At 37.2% G+C, this 7,311-nt stretch overlaps 1 non-coding gene across 1 annotated transcript; it reads right to left on the bottom strand.

Moving 5' to 3' along the window:
* Positions 1-6,181: 6,181 nt before the first annotated feature.
* TRNASTOP-UCA lies at positions 6,182-6,253 on the bottom strand. Its single transcript has one exon. It is a non-coding gene; the product is annotated as a tRNA-Sec (tRNA).
* Positions 6,254-7,311: the final 1,058 nt, after the last annotated feature.

A 7,311-nucleotide genomic window follows, 5' to 3' on the forward strand; every position in this document is an offset into this window, starting at 1 on the left:
ATTATATTCCAGTATCTTTTGTATACTCCAGTATCTTTTGTATTAGATGTAAATATTTGCTTACCTTCTTTAAGAGATATGTTACCTCTGTCAGGATATTCGACATAATCTTTTGTAAGCTAACTTCTTTATATAGGAGTTCTCATTGACAATGAAACACACAATTTCTTGTCTCGTCTGGTTTCACACTCTTGTGTTCTATATACTTTCTTGTCTTGTAACTACCTTCAAACATGGTGACAACGGATGTTAATAGATGGAGCCTTGTTGCTGTTAAGTTAAATGTTCAAGAAATAATTTTAAGAATCGGTCAATGTCATAATTCAGCATATAAAATTCCTTATCTTCTTAATTGTAAATCACTGAGAAAGTTAGTAATGCTAGTATCTCGTAATTCCAGATATGCAGACATTATTTTACCAAGATTGATGAATTTACCTCGGCTTAAAGTAATGCGGCTTAGGTGATTATCAATCACCAATGTGGAATCATCTAAAAGACTCTTTTCAAGTTGTCCAGTCCTTCAAAAGTTAGACATATTTGATTGTAATATCCAAACAGATAATCAAAGGAATTTGATTGTTGATTCTCTTAGCCTTAAGTAGTTCAATTATGGTCACTGTTGGACACAATTTTTGCCGCAAAATTATCCTATGGCTAGCATTATCAAGTTATGTGCTCCAAATCTGGAAGTTTTCAATTGCATATATTTCTTGGCACAAGATTATTCTCTTGAAAACTGCTCTCCAGTATCCAGAGTAAGTTTTTGCATGAATCTCTATAAAGTAAAAGAATACAAGAATGCAAAAAGCTATTCAAAAATGTCTTCACAGGAAAGAGATGTGTATGCAAAACGTCTGATGAAATTTCTAAGGGCGGTTTATATGGTGAAAGAAATAAAATTATCACCTGGGTTCCTTGAGGTTCTCTCACAAGCTCATGATTTATTAGACTATCAATCATCTCGCCTATGTAGTCTACAATATTCGATGTTGCAAGGTTGGTTTACAAGAGGTTGTTTGCAGGCTATAGCATACTTACTCAAGATTGCTCCTAATATAATTAAGATTTTCCTTGAATTGAAGGAGTCAAACTTAGTGGACGTTGGAGATGATGGGGAAACAGGATTATCACTGTCGTTGTCTCACCTCAAGTTTTTCCAGATTGAAGAAGCGCAAGGATGTGATGCTGAGCTCAAACTTCTGAGTTTTTTGTTGAAACATGCAAAGGCTTTGGAGAAAGTTGTTATATTCTTTCGTTCTACTATTGGCTCGCCTGATAGCGCGAAACAAGTTAAGCAATTGAAGGATAAACTAATAGCAATTCCTACAGCTTCTTCAGGTATCCAAATGGTGTTTAAAACTTAGGAGGCGACATGTAGAGCTTCACTAAAGTAGAGCCGGCAAGCCAGAGTTACACATTTATCATGAAGTCTTTTGACAACAACTGTTTTCCATATTTTTTTTCGTAATTCTGCTTTATTGGTATCAATTTCCTCACTCAACCTAGAGAAAAAGATTAAGAGTGTCTAAACTAGGTAAAAGTACTAAGTTATCCCCAGTATTAAGATACAATCCTATGCCTTATCCGTCTACATTTTAAACTTACTCAAATTCTTTCAAAACTAAAACTCATTCAAATCATATCCCTCACAAACTAAAATTAAAACCTCATTTTATCCATCGATTTTAATTACATCGATCGAGTTAAATGGAATTCTATCGTCCCTTTTTTTAAAAAAATTCAAACTAAACATCGTCAATTGCAACCCACTACTCTTGATTATACTTGTGTTTGATTTATCCATTCAAAATGGAAAATTATAAACAACCTTGGATCTCTGTGTTTAACCATAATCGATTGACGTTCATGTCCATATTAATCGATTCCAACGATAATCGGTCTATGTTCATGACCACGTCAACTGATTATTATGTATGTGTGTTTTCTGGTTGAAGAACATTATAGTGTACCTAAATGTACAACTACATGGTTTGGATCGTCAATGCCGACAATATCACGATTCTCACGAATCAAGCCTATTGGTTCTGCAGAACACAACCTAAATCGAGTAAACGGTTTTTTTGATTAATAATTTGATAAGCATTTCATTACATACTTCCCAGCTTATAAGCCTTACTCAGACTGACCTTGGATCTATGGCTAGTATTCTCCCATCTGGTTACATCTAAAACACTCATTACAAATGATAAAGACACCCATCGATAAGCTAATTACTACTAATAAACCTAATACTAAACCTCGACACTGAATATGATAACTGGCACCCTTCTCTCAATAGTCAGGTACATCCGTACATGATAATACCTTCCCCTCCAAAACACCCTTGTCCTCAAGGATGAATGATATAAACACAAGGAAATCTGTCGGAGAGTCCTTCCAGGTTGTATCTTGAAATATGCCAACTGTTTCACCTCGTAGCTGGCTGACGTAGCTATTGATCCAATGCCACAAAATGGCTCCCAGGAATGCAAGTTTATGGCTCTTTATCATCTCCAAGGGAACCGGCATATAGATTTGTAGTTGCTGGCATATTCCCTCTTCCACTTCAGCAAGCCCATCCCTTCTGAGAGGGATAGAAATTTCAGTGATGACCTGGGGTTCAAGCTTCTTATCTCTTGTTGATAATATGGAGCCGACAACCTCATTTTTCTTTTATATTGTTCTGCCCTTGGTTGTAAATGTCTTTAATAGCTTGCAGCGTTGTTTGTGAGATGAATGAACCTGTGTGTATAGTTGTAACTTGTCAACTCTTCCAATTTCCACACACAAGAATAAATCTCTCTTGGAATGCCATTTGTGTCGAATTAAGAAACCCAACAGCTGACTGCAACCACGAAAGCATGTTAGCTGCTCAACAATTCCAGTCTGGACCCTGATCACACCAACTGAAATAGGCAGAGCCACAGACGTGTCCTCCGAGAACAAATTCAATTTAGTAGCAAATGTAGCTTGGTTGACGTGTTTAGGTGTACCACAAGGAAAAGAACTCCCTGATGTCAAGACACTTGACATTTCGACATGTCCTCAACTGTCCATAAAGTTTTCAGTGAGCTCAACAACCAGTTTCTGGATGAGTGATACAAGTATGACATTTATAACTACTTTAGTGAAGGCCTGAGCATTTCCTTTTGCAATTGCTGGGCTACAATGTTGAGCTGGTACATGTAACTTCCACCTGAAATTTTGCTGGAGCTTGGTTGGCCTCCATTCATGTTCCAGCAGTTGCTCTACAACCTGAATGTCATAAATCCAGCCGACACTTTCCCCATTCCACAATACAGTTGTAAACAATTCGAATTTACACCTCAAATAATCAAGCCATGCGAACACATGAAGAATTTGAATCACCTTGAATAAATATTTACCGTCAAATCTAAATTCTTTCCCTCTGAAGCCTTCAAGTACCTCAACTCCTAGCCCATAAATTAGCTGACCATTTTCCTGCTTAATGTTATGCTCATACATGGCTGTCGTTCCTCCCTTAAAGTTAACCCCTGTCTTCATCCTCCTAGGTTGGACAGATGTATTATCTGCATAAATCTCAGCTCGGTAGGCACTACGACATACACCCCTCGCGTCGTCAGTCTTGACCTTGTACACAAAGAGATGATGTAGATTCTGCACCACTTGTTCAGCTTTCAAAAATTCACCAAGAGAAACACACTTGACTGTAACCCATAAGTTAACCCTTAGATGTTCAAGAACTTGGCTATAGATCTTCATTACACGTCGTTACTATAAGAAAAATGGAAGCAAGAATTTCAACCTGACCGGAAATACACACAGGCACACCATTTAGCTGAGCATCACCAGTTGTTGCACATTTCCAACTCCAGAGGACCATCAACATTAGCTTTTAATTACCATGAGCATGGACTGAATTCCCATTATTCCTCAGTGAAACTCTAACTGGAAATGGCTCCTCCTTGGTTGATACACTAGATTCCACAACTGTATATATATCTCTTTGAAAGAATCTGTGAGACCTCATGTTGTTTCCTTGCAACAAGACATGACTTCAAATAAACCACGTATTGAATTCCCATATCATTCAGTAAACCTTTATAACAACTGGAAACCCGCCGATTATCATGCATTTGATCAACTAGGTCATATACCTAATTAACAATTTTGCCAATGTGAATGTATTACGATAATCAGTATCGCGTTGAGGTGTTTTCTCAAACATTCCAGTTTCACTAGCTGTACCACTTCTTGTAACCAATTGAGCTAACCCATGTACTTTCTTGTCGGTGCAGTTCAGTAGTTTCTGATATGATATGTAGAACTAGCTGCAACAAAACCCTTCCGAGCCCTAGGTATTGGAGTAAGAAGGCTGTTATCTCCAACCACCCATTGTTCTAACAGCTCTTGCTCACTGATGGACCCACTCTGTAAGAAATAATATCTTCCCAACTCAGGCATTTGAACCAATAACTGACCAGCCTGATCAATATCAACTACTCTAGCAAACAAGAGTAGCCAAAATCCATCTCTCGCAGCGTGTTAACAAACAACTTACTATCCACTGGAATGTCAGTATGGTTAACAACACACACAAGGCCCAGCGAATGTATAACCCAATTATTTGATTCGTAACCAAAGCTAAGAAGCAATCGCAATTTCCAGCAAGGAAACGAGGAGGATAACCACATATTTTCCTCATCAAATAATGAGCAAGTATCATCAAAATAAAGATAGAAATAAGAAGCTATTTTCAAACTCCTAGCGGTATCCAACAGAAGCATTTTACCAGTTTTAGCCAACACCAATAGAACTGAATCATAAAACAACTTAACTGATCCAAACCCATGCTTATTAAGAAGCTGCTGAGCAAATTTTTCATTGGAATAAGCCATTGAAACTGACCCCACATGAAGAATGAATAAACCACAACTAAATACCCAATCAAAACAGAATCTATAATCACTATCAAATACCGAATACCCCTTAATGAGTTTCCATACTTTTCCGCGATCAAATAGCCTGCGAAACGAATCAAAGATAAGGAACAGAAATTTATCGACACTTATGCAACTTAACTTATCCATTTTAAGTTGCGAGAGAGAATACTTTCTGCTGCCACTCGAATTCCAACCTTTACTCAAGCCTTTTATCACACAGACACCAAGCAGTAGTAATCACACCACTAGACCATGAATCTAACCAGTCCATGTCTGTGAATCAACTCTTGAACAAGTTGTCTATAGTGTCCATCCAACAATTTTAAGCACACATCAAATTGAGACCCAAATTCAGAATAAAAATTAGTAAAACAAGAATTCCCTAAACCGAGCTCGATCTTCTTTCCTCTATCAAATAATGAACGAGTATAATCAAAAAGAATAGTAAAACAATCCTTACAAGTCAATCTGTTGTGGATAATGCTTTCAAGGTTCTCATAACTAACCTCAACCATGTGAACATATCCAGTACAGAAATCTAGGAAGTAACGCATAATTAAATCAGTGATGACTGCCTTTTGTTTCATTATACTAATGATCCTGATCATCCAGTTAAAATACCGTAGGTCACCATATGTACATATATAGTTGAGAAAATATCCCCTTCAACAACTGCTACATGTAGGCAATTGGAAAAAACTCTCCGGTTTCATGTTTTGACATCCAAACTTTGTAAATTGCACTCGAATGCAATTCTGGGAATCTGCCGCACTATACTGTTGTGTTTTTTCCATGTTAAACTATCCTTTCTGTGACAAATTATCACCTCCAATGAGCAGTACTATATTTTCATTGTCATCCATGTCCTCTCTTACCTGCAATCTTTGCAGCGCTACAGAAGGCGGGCCGACTTTGTCTACCATTACCTAAATCAGCAATAGAGTCAGATAATAACCCTTTGTGTTTTGGTTAAAGAAAACAAATACATTTCACAAACTACTAACCGGAAACGTATACAAGTGACTATCACATTTCTTGAGCTGCCTTCCTAGTGAATTCTCCACACCCTTATTGAGAAACTTTCTTTGGAGCCTGATTTGCCCCTAAAAACCAAGCTGCTGAGACGTCTAGCTAGAAATGTTTTCCTCCCCGAATTTGTACTTGCATATAGTTGTATAAAGTTAGACCGAGGATTCGTACTTGTATATACTGTAAGTTAGCAATGCAAATAGCAAAAAGTAACCATAGAGGACTGAATCTGGTGTGAATCGAACACACAACCTTCTGATTTGATGTCAGACGCACTACCATTGTGCCACAGACTCATATTCAACGTTTTGAGCCATGAAACTCTGTTCTGAAGAAATTTAACATGTGAAAATCTAAAGGAAGAACACACCGCTGCTTTTACAAATCTACCAAAACGTAATTGCAACCAAATGGTGGAGCATAAAATATTACGTTTAATCAAAAACATGCAAGTTAACTTTCACATTCTTTCTTAGTTGGAATACCATGACAGCATATTTCATTAAGGCAAGTAAATTAGCTCCCTTCGTATGCATAAAAAGGTATCAGCCATGTCATTACTGTACTATGCCAAAAAAACGGCACGAAGGTGACCCAACTCGCAGCAAGCTCTTCATATTTGGTTATGGATTTGTAACCATTTTCATATATAGCGGATAGAGTATTTTGCTAAAGATTAGAAACTAAAAGCTCATGAGGATATGCATGATAAGGTCAATCTAATGTGTAAATATGGGATGTATTACTACTACATCCATCAGTTTCAGCTGCATTTACCACTATATGATCATCAGCCAGGGAGCTATCACCTATCAATTTCCACAACCACGCCCCCCAAAAGATATACCATTACGCATAATTTCAGAATAGAAATTTCCCCCTTTTTTGTTAGTCTCAGCAAAGAGAACGACACCAAGACAAGACAACCTTTACCAGCCAAAGGTCAGAATATGATCTTAACCATCACATGCCATGAGAAAGACTATAGTCGAGCACAAACTCATATGACTACCAAATAATCCAGTTACGAAACATAAAAGATTATTATCATTGTGGCCACATATGAGTTATATCACCAAATTTTTTTAAAAATATTCTTATGATTCTGAAATATCAATACAAAAGTTTTACTCAAAAGAATCCTCTATTATACTCAACCTGATTCTGCAGTACATGGTCACCTGATGAGCTACGATTCTATATTAAGCAGATAAGTTGACTGCTAGTCAGAAACTTGGCTTTTCTCTGTTATGCCAGACATAAATTGATCAAGTCCAACTTATCATTGTCGAGAAGGTTCCTTTTCCACCAAGCTATGGATGGATATTCTATATTTGCTTCATCCTCTTTTCAG

Source organism: Papaver somniferum, unplaced genomic scaffold (assembly GCF_003573695.1).
Source record: "Papaver somniferum cultivar HN1 unplaced genomic scaffold, ASM357369v1 unplaced-scaffold_24, whole genome shotgun sequence".
Classification (NCBI taxonomy): domain Eukaryota; kingdom Viridiplantae; phylum Streptophyta; class Magnoliopsida; order Ranunculales; family Papaveraceae; genus Papaver; species Papaver somniferum.